The 12,186-nt window shown below is 38.3% G+C and overlaps 1 pseudogene; it reads left to right on the top strand.

Annotated features, from left to right (window-relative positions):
• Window positions 1-3,201: 3,201 nt before the first annotated feature.
• LOC123040113 (obtusifoliol 14-alpha demethylase-like) lies at window positions 3,202-11,227 on the top strand (annotated as a pseudogene).
• Window positions 11,228-12,186: the final 959 nt, after the last annotated feature.

A 12,186-nucleotide genomic window follows, 5' to 3' on the forward strand; every position in this document is an offset into this window, starting at 1 on the left:
GGGCAGGGGCGACGACAGCGTGGTCGATCGGGCCGGGCAGGGCGAGGCAGAGGCACGACGAGGGCGTGCAGCGTGGTCGGGGCAGGGGCGACGATGGCGTGGTCGGGGTTGTGGCGGCGACGTCGACGGCGCAGAGGGCAGCGACGAAGTCGACGGGGCGAGCTCGGGCAGCCTAGTGTCGTCGTCAGGGGGCAACTGCAGAGATGAATCTGAAAAACGCTAAGTGTCTGCTTATATAGCAAAGCAATTGGTCCCGGTTCATGGCACCAACCGGGACCAATGCCCCCCTTTAGTCCCGGCTGGTGCCACCAACCGGGACCAAAGGTCTCTTTTCAGCAGCCCAAAGGGCGGGAAGCAGAGGCCTTTGGTCCCGGTTGGTGGCACCAACCGAGACTAAAGGTGGAGCATTGGTCCCATTTGTTGCGCCGAACCGGGACCAATGTTGCCCTCTAGCCCTGGTTGGTGTAACCAACCGGGACCAAAGGCCTAGTGCGTCGCGGCCAAAAGTTTAGTCCCACCTCGCTAGTTGAGAGGGACTCAGAGTGGTTTATAAACCCCACTGCCCTCTCGAGCTCCTCACCAATGCAGGCTTACGAGCCTAATCTATGTCACGCTATGCCTGTGGGCCTATTGGGCCTGCTGCGGGCCTAAATCCTGGCCCATTGTGGGGTTTCTAGTCGTACTCAGGTCGTGGTGGCCCATTAGGTGGCACTTTTATTAATTTTTTTGTTTTCTTTTTTGCTTTATTTATTTTATTTTGTTTCTACTTGCAGCAAAATACTTACTAGTTTTTCAGTGATTCTTTTTGTTTTTAGGTAATAAAAATTATAAACTTTCTATTAATGCCATTTGTTTTCTAATTTGAATAGTTTAAATTTGAATTTTTGGAAATTTGTGTGAATCACTAGTTTTTGAATAGCTTTACTATAAAAATAGATTTTTGAGTGATTCTTTTTCTTGCTATTTAATATTACCGTGTTTTATCATTATATTCAAAAACATATTTTGTTACTTTAGTTTCTAACAAAAAATTCTTTATGATAATTCTTTTTGCTATTAAAGTTTCTAACAAAAAAATTGTTTATGAAAATTCTTTTTTCTTTTAGTGTTTTGAACAGAAAATACTTTGATAATTTTAGTTGCATAAATTTTATATAATTTTAGTTTCAATAATACTAGAGGTTTTATAAAAGTTAATTTTGGTTTTACTTATTTATTAAAGTTTATTTTGTTTCTAATTATTTATTTTCTTTTTTTGGCTTTATTTATTTATTTTATGAATATTCTTTCTGTTTTGCTTTATTTATTTTATTTTGTTTCTACTCACTGCTGTTATTTTTATTTATTTTATTAAAGTTTATTTATTTTACTTTATTAAAGTATTTTTTCTACTTATTTATTAAAGTTTTTCCTGCTTCTACTTATTTATTTTATTTTGTTTCTACTTATTTAATTTCTTTTCTTTTTTTGCTTTTTTTATTTATTTTATGAAAATTCTTTTTGCTTTTAATGTTTTACACACAAAAGCCTTCTCCCCTAACCGGTTCATTGGTCCCGGTTCTTGGCTAGAACCGGTACTAAAGACGACCCTTTAGTCCCGGCTCACGCCACTAACCGGGACCAATGGTGGTGGGCCAGGGGAGAAGCCCATTGGTCCTGGTTTGTCCCACCAACCGAGACCAAAGGGGCAAGACGAACCGGAACCAATGCCTCCACGAGGCCCGGCAGGCCCCCTGGCCTCACGAACCGGAACCAATGGGCCCATGGGTCCCGGTTCATGACTGAACCGGGACTAATGGGTTTACCTGGACCGAGCGTATGCCCTGTTTTCTACTAGTGTCAAGACCACACTTTCCTGTTCTAGGGTGAACACATCCCTCGCTCGATGGTGCGGTGTCCTTTGAGTCAGGACGAGGGGGAAGGGTCACCCTTCAGCGAGGCTATAGGGCGTGTGGTGTCTTCTCGTTTCTCAGGGCCGGCGTATGGCGAGTTTATTGCCAAGTCGGTTGGCATTTCCCTTGGTGTTCTTCTTCTTCGCCCATGTTTCGAGCTAGAAGGCTTCTCACTATGCAAGCGGTGCTTCTCTTTCTCCAATTTTTAGTTGCTTGCAGCATGGGTTGTGATGTAAGCCGTGTACCAGGCTCCCCTGTATCTTTCAGTCGTTGTTGTTTTCTTTTCTTTGTGTGTGGTGTTGGAAGATGTAATGATGGTTGTAATTCCTGACCAGTTGATGACTTTGTTAATTCAAAGTTGAGCTCCTCTCGAACCTTCGTTCTAAAAAAACATATGTCGTCCATCTGTAACCGAACTAGAACCAACCACCGAGGATCTGCAGGATTCTTCCAAGACAAGATCATAAGCTGATTTTACTATGAAGACTCTCAGCTTCCGAGGACCCCAAGCAATAACATCTTCCCCGATCCATGGCGATGCTCTAATTTTCTGAATTTTCTAAAACATAACTGTGAGAAGATACGTTGATTTGTACTTTGCAAGAAAAGTACAAGAATAAGAGCTAGAAAATGATCTCAGTTTGTTTTGTTGACTTGCCACAAAAAATAGAAAACTTTTCATGAAACTTTAATGTAGTACATAAAAGTCGGTCATCTATAGGTGCGATTTTCTCTTTGTTTCGGTAGTTTTTTTTCTCTTTGTTTCGGTAGTTACTGTTCTATTTGAATGAATCAAGAGCATAATTGGTTTGATGCCAACATTTGGCATTGCCAATACTTGACAAGCCAACAATTGGCAATGTCAAAAGTTGCCAACAAATGGTAACATTTTGTGAGGTTGGCAAGTAAACATGGTAGCCAACCAAGCACTAGCCAAAATTTGGCATTTGTCAAATGTTGGCACGTCAATTATGCTCTAATACTGTTTGAAAGAACTAAAGTTAGTACAGTATTTTTAGTCCGTAGCACATGCTCGGAATCCCGAGCTCTGCGTCGCTGATAAACGTGGACGAATGCACGCCACAGAATGGCTGGTAGCCTGGTACGACAAGTTTCAGTCTGGTATATTTTTCCTTGAAAGACAAATCTGTGGTAGTTGGCAGTTGGCAGTTCTTAAACGGACACTAAATGAATGCCTAACTTACTCTGTAGACTGATTTCGAGCGTGCAAACGATTTTATTTTTTGGAATCTTGATCTTCCTATATAATATATGGAGGCCATACCGAACGACTCCAGGAAGCATAACACTTCGAGGAGTTGAAGTTCTTGTTCAGGTATGCTCTACGAGTTAACTCTTGTGTTATTTCTATGATAGTTAGCGGCATTTTGTGGCAAAAAAGTTGGCTGCATTAGACATCTGAACTTAACATTAGTGCTGCATTTGTAGTATAACTACATCTTGCCAAGTCTACACTAAATTATTGCTTTGCTTAGCAGAAATCAGTTTTTCTGTTCACATTTGTTTTGCTCCACTGCCGGTGACTGTGTGCACGTAAATTTATTCTTCATATTTTTCAAGTATTTTCCTCTCTTTCTTGTTGTATTCTCGCTAGGCTCACATCTACCACTCACCCCTCCCCCACCCTGTTCTGCAATGTGTTTCTTAACTTTTACTCCCTTCATTTCTTTATATAAGGTGTATTATTTTAGGCATGGTGACCAAGACACATAATTATACACAATTTAAGACAAAATTAACCTTGGCTAAAACATTGATTAGCCGCAAGTAAATCATTTAGGCTAGGAAAGGAAGAGACACATGCAATCGATACAGAGATACTTTTCTTTTTTTCTCTATACTGGAAGAAAACATGCAATCGGAGCGAGATATTTTCCTTTTTCCAGAGGGCCAAAGACGGAATTACGAGAAATTAGAACAAATGCACCTTATATTATGGGATTTTTTTATGAAACAAATGCACCTTATATAAAGTAATGGAGGGAGTACTAGTTTTTCTGAGGAACTAACTTTTACTTCTTTTTTGAGTAGGAGAAACTAACTTTTATTAGTAATATAATGTGCCCTGCAATTACTGGGCTGTTGGTCCATGCTTTGTGTCACGTCGTCCACAACTTAGTCGAAATCACTAATTAAGGAGTACTTCTTTTAAAGATCATTCCCACCTCCTCATGTTGCGACAAGTGGTGCACTGCATGCGCGTCACATGTCGCAACCTATGAGTTTTTTCTTTTTTGTACATCCGTTTATTCAAAAAGTTTTATCTCTTAAACCGTGCATCCAAATCTCGAATTGTTTTCATCATTGGATTCCTCATATTAAGATCTTCAAAACTAGATACCACGTTGATAGGTTTTGTTGATTTTTTCACAAAAAACCAGACGAAAAAACCAAACCAAGAGCATGTTTTTCCCCTTCCAAAAGAGGCACGACCGTGGCTCTCACGAAAGCAAAACCGTGCCTCTTGCGGAAGCAAAACCATGCCTCTCGCGGAAGGAAAAAAACCAGAAAACACATTCTTTTTTCCGTTTCCAAGAGGCACGGCCCTGCCTCTCACGAGAGCACAACAGTGTTTCTCGTGGATGCAAAAACGTGCCTCTCGCGAAAGAAAAAAAAACAAAATACGTGTTTTTTTTGTTTTTGAGAGGCATGGTCGTGCCTCTCGCGGAAGAAAAAACCCAGAAAACACGTCTTTTTTGTTTCCGAGAGGCATGACCATGCCTTTCGCGATAGCATAACCGGACCTCTAACGGAAGCAAAACCATGCCTCTTGAAGAAGGAAAAAACAGAAAGTGCATTTTTTTCCGTTTTCGAGAGGCATGACATGTCTCTCGCGGAAGAAAAATAACAAGTTTTTTTGCGCATTTTTTTCTATTTTTGTTCCAAAAGCTAACGAAGACAGGTGAAAAGCCAAAAAGTCAAAAAAAACCCAAAAAATCATTTAAAAAGCCAAAAAGGCGTGCCGAAAAGAAAAAAAATTCGAAGGGAGCGCCTAGAGCGCGACACGTGGCGGCGGCTGAGAGCGCGCCAAATGGCGTGCTCTCGGTCCACCCCAAGTGATCGTTATGAGGCTCCCAAAGAAGTGCTCGCCAACTAGTTGCTCTCAGCTGCCACGGGCTACAGGTCCTGGGTTTAGCCAACGTGTCCCTAGGGGCCCAACACCGGGCAACACAATGTCTCGCCTTCAGCGAATCTAGCTTCCTACTTGCTGAAGGGGCGAGCGAGCTGGGCTGGCCCACTAGCGCGGGGGAGGTGGGGGGGGGCAACCTCCTTTTCCTGTCTTATATATATATATATATATATATATATATATATATATATATATATATATATATATAGGGAAAATCCATCCTACCATCCGGTGGTAGTTACCCCACATATCTAATATACTACCATGTGGTCCTATATATACTATTTTATTATTTTAAATATGTTCATATACTATATTTAAGATATTTCAAAGCAAGTTACGTGAAAAAATTGCATATTAGCCCATAGTTTTTGTTATATTTATGAAATACGTATATATTTGTACGTAAAAAAGAGCATACTCAAAAAATGGTATATACTACCTAAAAACTAGTATATATACTACCTAATCATTATTATATACTACATACTACACGTACATACTTTCGGTTTCAATAGATACTACATACAACATACAAAACGCAAGTGGTGGTAACTACCACTACTTGTAGAAAACATTTGTCCTATATATATATATATATATATATATATATATATATATATATATATATATAGGGAAAATGCATCCTACTACCGGGTGTAGTTACACCCATTTCTCATATACTATCATGTGGTAGTATATACTCTACTTTATTATTTTTAGTATGTTCACATACTATATCTAAGATACTCTAAAGCGAGTTATGTGAATAAATTGCATGTGAGCCCATATTTTTATAATATTTGTGAAATACGTACATATTTGTACGTACAAAGGAGTATGCTCAAAATATACAACATACTACCTCAAAAATAGTATATATATTACCTAAACATTCTTACATACTACATACTATGCGTACATACTCTCCCATATGATAGATACTACCTAGAATGTATGAAACAAAAGTGGGAGTAACTACACCCGGTAGTAGGAAAAAATTGTCCTATATATATATATATATATATATATATATATATATATATATATATATATATATATATATATATATGTGTGTGTGTGTGTGTGTGTGTGTGTGTATGTATGTATATATTTGAAAAATGTTGAGCAAGTATTTGAAAAATGTTGAACTAGTATTTGAAAAATGTTAAACAAGTACTTGGAAAATGTTGAACAAGGATTTTAAAAAATGTTCAACAAGTATTTGAGAAAATGTTGATCAAGTATTGGAAAAAGGTTGAACAAGTATTTGAAAAGTGTGGAACAAGTATTTGAAAAAATGTTGATCATGTATATACAAATGTTGAACAAGTATTTTAAAAAATGTTGAACAAATATTTAAAAAATATCGAACAAGTATTTCAATTGTTTTTGATCATGTATATAAGAATGTACAATGAAAAACAAAATAAAAAAAGAAAAAAATGAAAACCAATAAAGAAACCAAAAACCAAAGAAATAGAAAAACATAAAAAACAAAGAAACAAATGCGACAAGAATGAAAAAATGGAGAAGAAAAAAGAAAAGAAATAAAAAAAGTACAAAATAAGAAAAAATTGGATAAAACCGGCTACACTCACTTCAAGTAGATTGCGTCCTTACAAATATCATGAATTGTATGCTTGCGTTTTGGCTAGTAGCGCTGGTTATCTTCGCGGTGACCTGGGATCGATCCCTCCTGCGCCCATTTTCCTTCTTCTTTTCCACTGTGCCCGAAAATGGGCCGGCCTGTAACGACGATGACCAGGAAAAAGTCGGGGCGAGAGTTTCCTCTCGACTCGCTTAAGGCGAGATATAGTCGCCGTGCCCAACACCCACCATCGTTTGTCACAGGGTTAGGTGCCACGCCTCTTGGGCGCTACGACCGCTGTACACCATGGGTTGGGCATCAACACATCCCTAGGGAGACAACTGATGGCTTGCAAGTGCACATTTTAGTTGTTACTACTTTCTGAAGTAAGGGTATCAATCCACGAAGAGATGAGGAAATGGTCATTTGCCCTTTGTACAAGTTCATAGTAATGTGCCCGTAAGTTATTACTTGATTCCAAAATGAAGGCATAATGGTGATGGACTAAATAGAAAGTGGATAAAAGTAAATAACTTGACCGTGCAGTGGTTAAAGTAAAGAACATGGGAGAACTTAGTAAGCTATAATATTGAGGCAATATGTTAAATCTAGTGCATTATCCTTTTTTACTTGTGAGTATATTTTGGTCTAAGCATATTTCATTTTACAGAGGTTCATCTTTTATGGAAATTAATATGCCATATGCATAAAATTACATATCAATACAATATGCATAGTAGATATGACACTTTAGAAACTAACGATTGCCTTAAATATTACCATATTGGCATTCAAATTTTAATTATCCAGTTCGCCTTGGTCACTTGTATTCAAGTCCTTGGAGACACAAATTGGTTTCCTATTTATGGTCAAGCTTAGAGCAACTCTAGCAGAGTCATCATATGCTCCAGAGCTCCATAATAATTGCCAATATGGAGGTTAGGGAGCAAAAGTGCACTCTAGTAGAGTCTCCATATGGGTTGCTATGTCCATGCATTATAGATCGTCCTCCATATCTAACCTCTCAGTCTTCGTATTTGCTGTCTTGAGGCCAAATTTTGGAGCACACTACATCCAACAAAATTGTTTGGCGCGTAGGAAACTTCACATCACCCCCTCCTCACATGGAGCTGGAACGGAGATTGGGGGAAAAAGATATCTCATTGATGAGTGGGTCCCAAATTTTGGAGGCTGAGACATGACGATCCTTAGTTTGCGCGTCGCCTAGGTAGCTAGCTTCCATATGCATTTTGGCGACCACATATATGGCGACTCTGCTAGAGTTTCTCTTATATTTTTCCTTCAAAACATTTTTTTTATTAAAGGTACAATCATGAAGTTTATCGAGCAGTAACAAAACATTTAACTTCGTACTCATGATTTTCATGTTTTTGCAGTACCGACAGAACTACGGACAATAGCAACATGGGCTTGACAATTGACGCCATGTGGTTGTTCCTAGCTATTTTTCTCATCACTGTAATAATCATTAAGAATGCAAATGCAAGAGTTAACTCTGATCCAGGGTGTGTACGACCACCTCCACCTGTGGTCAATATCATTGCTCTCCTAAAACTCTTACCTACCTTGTGTACAAAGGACCCCGAAGTTACAATGACCTATCTGTATAACAGGTTTGGTAGTGTGTTCACAATAAGTTTTCTTTGGAAAAGAATAAGCTTCTTGGTTGGGCCAGAGGTCTCTGGTCTTTTCTTTCAAGGTTCAGAGTCCGAGGTTTCCCAAGGCAATATGATTGAGTTCACTGTGCCCATGTTTGGCCTAGAGAACGGATATGCTGTAGATTACAACACTCGAATGCAAGAGACTCGCTTCTTCATTGACGCTTTAAAGCCATCGCAACTGAGGAGCCATGTTGACCCCATGCTTCGTGAAGTGGAGGTAAGAATATATTAGACACTGTGCCTCCTCACATTATTAGATTTCTCAACATAAGTTGCAACTAATTCATGCAGTACTAGAAAATAAGCAAGCTTAGTAGTTATATCCATTTCTAAATCGATGACTTCTTTTTTACTTTTCAAATTTTGAAGGGAGCAACTTTGACTCCGATTTCGTTTTTGTTGCACTCTATTCTGTCCAATGTACTGTACTTTGTTTAATATAATCAACGAAGTCAGGTTGTCTGCTAAAAAATGATCATTAAGGAACCTAGTTTGCTACTTCATGTTACTCTATCAATTTCTAAATAGATGATGCTTCTTACTTTGCTAAGTCTAAAGAGGGCAAATTTGAGCCCTAATGTTATTGTGTATACGTAAGTAGAACTTGTAAGAATAGGTATGTAGTGTAAATTTTTATTGCAAATTCGTCTTCAGTTCAATCTAAAAATTCTAATATTTTTTGCAAGTTAAAAAACCTGCTTGTTAGTGAAAAAAGTAGTGAAATTTGATCACTTGCTTTCTAGTAAGCAATCAATGTATTCTGGAACGAGTGTTTATATTTCTTATAGATCTACAACTATCTCAGAATCTGCACAATTTAAAGTACTCCATACATGCCATAGATAAATCCAATTGATGCTTCATATTGAGTAAATAAAATTTACTCTGACGAAAAAGTGCTGTAGATAAAACTAGTTTAGTCTCCATGTACATCAAATTTGCTTTGTAGAAGGGTACAATACATAAATAAATAAATAAATGGAGACAATACTTTTTTTCACTTTGTCCTTATATGTCGGTATATTTTACACAGAAATCTGGATGCTGCCGCAAAATGATATGAAAATAAAATGACAACAATTATCAGAAAAATCATTTCTTGTAACAAAACAACTATAAAAAGAAAGGTGATACGTTATTAATAATTAGATAGATTTTTACTTTTGAAGTATTTATTTATTTCCCTGATATTTGGTAGGGGCAGGGTTTAGAATTTTGGTACCAATATGTAAATTTTTATAAAATCCAAATTTTATTTTATAACTCTTTGATCTGAAGTTAGTTTAATTTACTACAAATTTGAATTTGGTTTGAATATAGTATAAAGTTATGTGGTAACAAGTATTTTGGTACCCATGAAATTACCGAAATTTTGAAAACATTGTTGAAATTTTGAAACCTGGATACAAACATGTTCCCATATGAAATTATTGTACTTGAAAGAATAATATTAAATTGACAAAAGAAATTGGTTTCCTTCGTAATAGTGTTACATATAGTTCATTAGCATGTACACGATTGCTCAACACGCTCATTATACCAGCCTTGCCTAGAAAGTTATGGTGTTTCACGATGTTATACGAGTAGACAAACTCGTGGTGCATGTTAAGTTGCTATATATATATATTAATCCAACTAGCCGACGTTGTGATAATGTATGCTATATATTTTCCATAGGACTACTTTGCAAAATGGGGGAGAAGAGGGGGTAGTCGAGCTGAAAGATGAGCTCAACCAGATACTCATGTTGATCGCAAGTCGATGCTTACTTGGAAATGAGGTTAGAGAAAAGCTATTCGGTGAGATTTACACGTTGTTTAGTGGAATCGAAGAAGGGGTGAACTTGGTGTGTTTCATGCTCCCATATATGCCTATTCCGGCAAACCACCGACGAGACAAAGCACGGATCAGACTTACAGAGATTGTTTATGATATTATGAGGTCAAGAAAGACATGCGACGGTGTCGAGGAAGATGTGCTCCAGAAATTGATGGACTCTAGGTATAAAGACGGCCGTTGTACAACAGAAGCGGCGGTCGCCGGGATGATCATCGCATTGATATTTGCTGGAAAACACTCAAGCACAATTGTATCCACCTGGACAGGAGCTTGCCTATTGACCCATACAATGTTTTTAGATGCTGTTGTGGAAGAGCAAAGGGAAATAATGAGAAAATATAAGGACAATATAGACTATAATGTCTTGTCAAAGATGGAGACATTGCATAGTTGCATCAAAGAGGCAGGACGTATGCATCCAGCAACACTAGGGTTGATTCACCAAACACAAAAGAATATCACTGTGAGGGCAAAAGAGGGAAGTGAATATGGCATCCCGAAAGGTGACACCTTAGTAAATCTTGTAATGCTAACCAGTAAGTTGTCACACATTTACAAGGACCCTGAAGTGTACGACCCATACCGGTTTCATCCTGGAAGAGAGGAGGACAAAGTTGGTGGTAAATTCTCGTACGCAATATTTGGCGGTGGAAGCCATGCTTGTCCTGGGGAGGCCTATGCTTTCTTGCAAATCAAAATTATATGGAGCCATTTGCTGAGAAATTTTGAAATCAAACTCACTTCTCCTTTTCCGAAGACAGATTGGAGCAAGTTCGTGTTAGAGCCTAAAGGGAAAGTGCTGGTAAACTATAGGAGACGTCGTCTGGAAAGCAACTGAGATATGCTATATGTCCATCGATATGTATTTGCATGGACGTACCTTTGCATGTGTGTGGTAATACATATTTGATAGTTGCCTATGGTTTCTGGGGCATCATAAGTTCAAGTTATGCGTAACTTGATTGTTTAATCACTTCTACTTCATTGTCCAAATATTTGGCTTGTTGACCCTGCTATGTAAGAGACTATAATAATGAGTGGCATATATATCTTTATGTTTATCTACACGCTACACCAGGTTTATCATTCTATTTATGCATGGATTGATGTGATGCAATGACACAATTAGTGTATCTATTATATACTAAAAGAACAATATGGGTCAACAATATAAAATAGGCTAGAAATTCCCACAAAATTTAGAAACATTTAGCCTAATATGCCAAAAAAATCACAACCTATTATCCTAGATCTACTGTTATTATACTCAAAGTTAGAACAAATTACCAACCGTTGCCACCATTAAAATCACCTCCGCTTTGACATGACAAAAGGAAAAAACGTCCCAGTCCTTACTCTTTCCGGTTGCCACAGAAGCCCTCACTGATGTTTCCTGCTCGACTCCAGCAGGTTGCCAGAGCCGGGCCAACAAAACCAGGGCCATGTGCGAAACTAAAAAATGGGGCTCTATCTCACTAAAAAAAGAATTAACAAGCAACTATTATGTAGCATATGGTATGATGTCGTACATGACAGCTGGATATATAAAACTCATACCTATTCAACTCCCGGTTGTATAATGTTTATTGAACAACATCATTCTTTTAGTATTCTTTGAAACTAAATCTTCAATGATGGCAACGTGGTGGGGCATGTGGTCACGATAGCTCATGTGGCGAATCCCTTTGAACTCTTATGCTGTGATCTTTAACCGAGGAGGAAAGAACCAATCTATAACGATCCCTGCCAAAAGTTAATTAGGAAATTAAGAATTAGGAGTAGGAGCTGAAGTTATTCAAAAGGAGCACTCATCAACGACAAGCTACCTGTTTTGAGCCGTGAGAGTTGCCGTAAAAGGAGGCCCCGAAGCCATCAGAGTTGTTGCCATGTGCCCGAGTCAATCCGCTCGCCAGGAACTGTCGTCGTGTGCTCGTCAGGAATTGTTGTTTTGTGCTCGTCTCACCCGTCGCCGTTGGTCAGGAGTCTGGAACTATCGCGGTTGCCGATCGATACGACAATTCTGTTTCCAAT

The sequence above is a fragment of the Triticum aestivum genome, chromosome 2B, assembly GCF_018294505.1.
Source record: "Triticum aestivum cultivar Chinese Spring chromosome 2B, IWGSC CS RefSeq v2.1, whole genome shotgun sequence".
NCBI classification, from domain to species: domain Eukaryota; kingdom Viridiplantae; phylum Streptophyta; class Magnoliopsida; order Poales; family Poaceae; genus Triticum; species Triticum aestivum.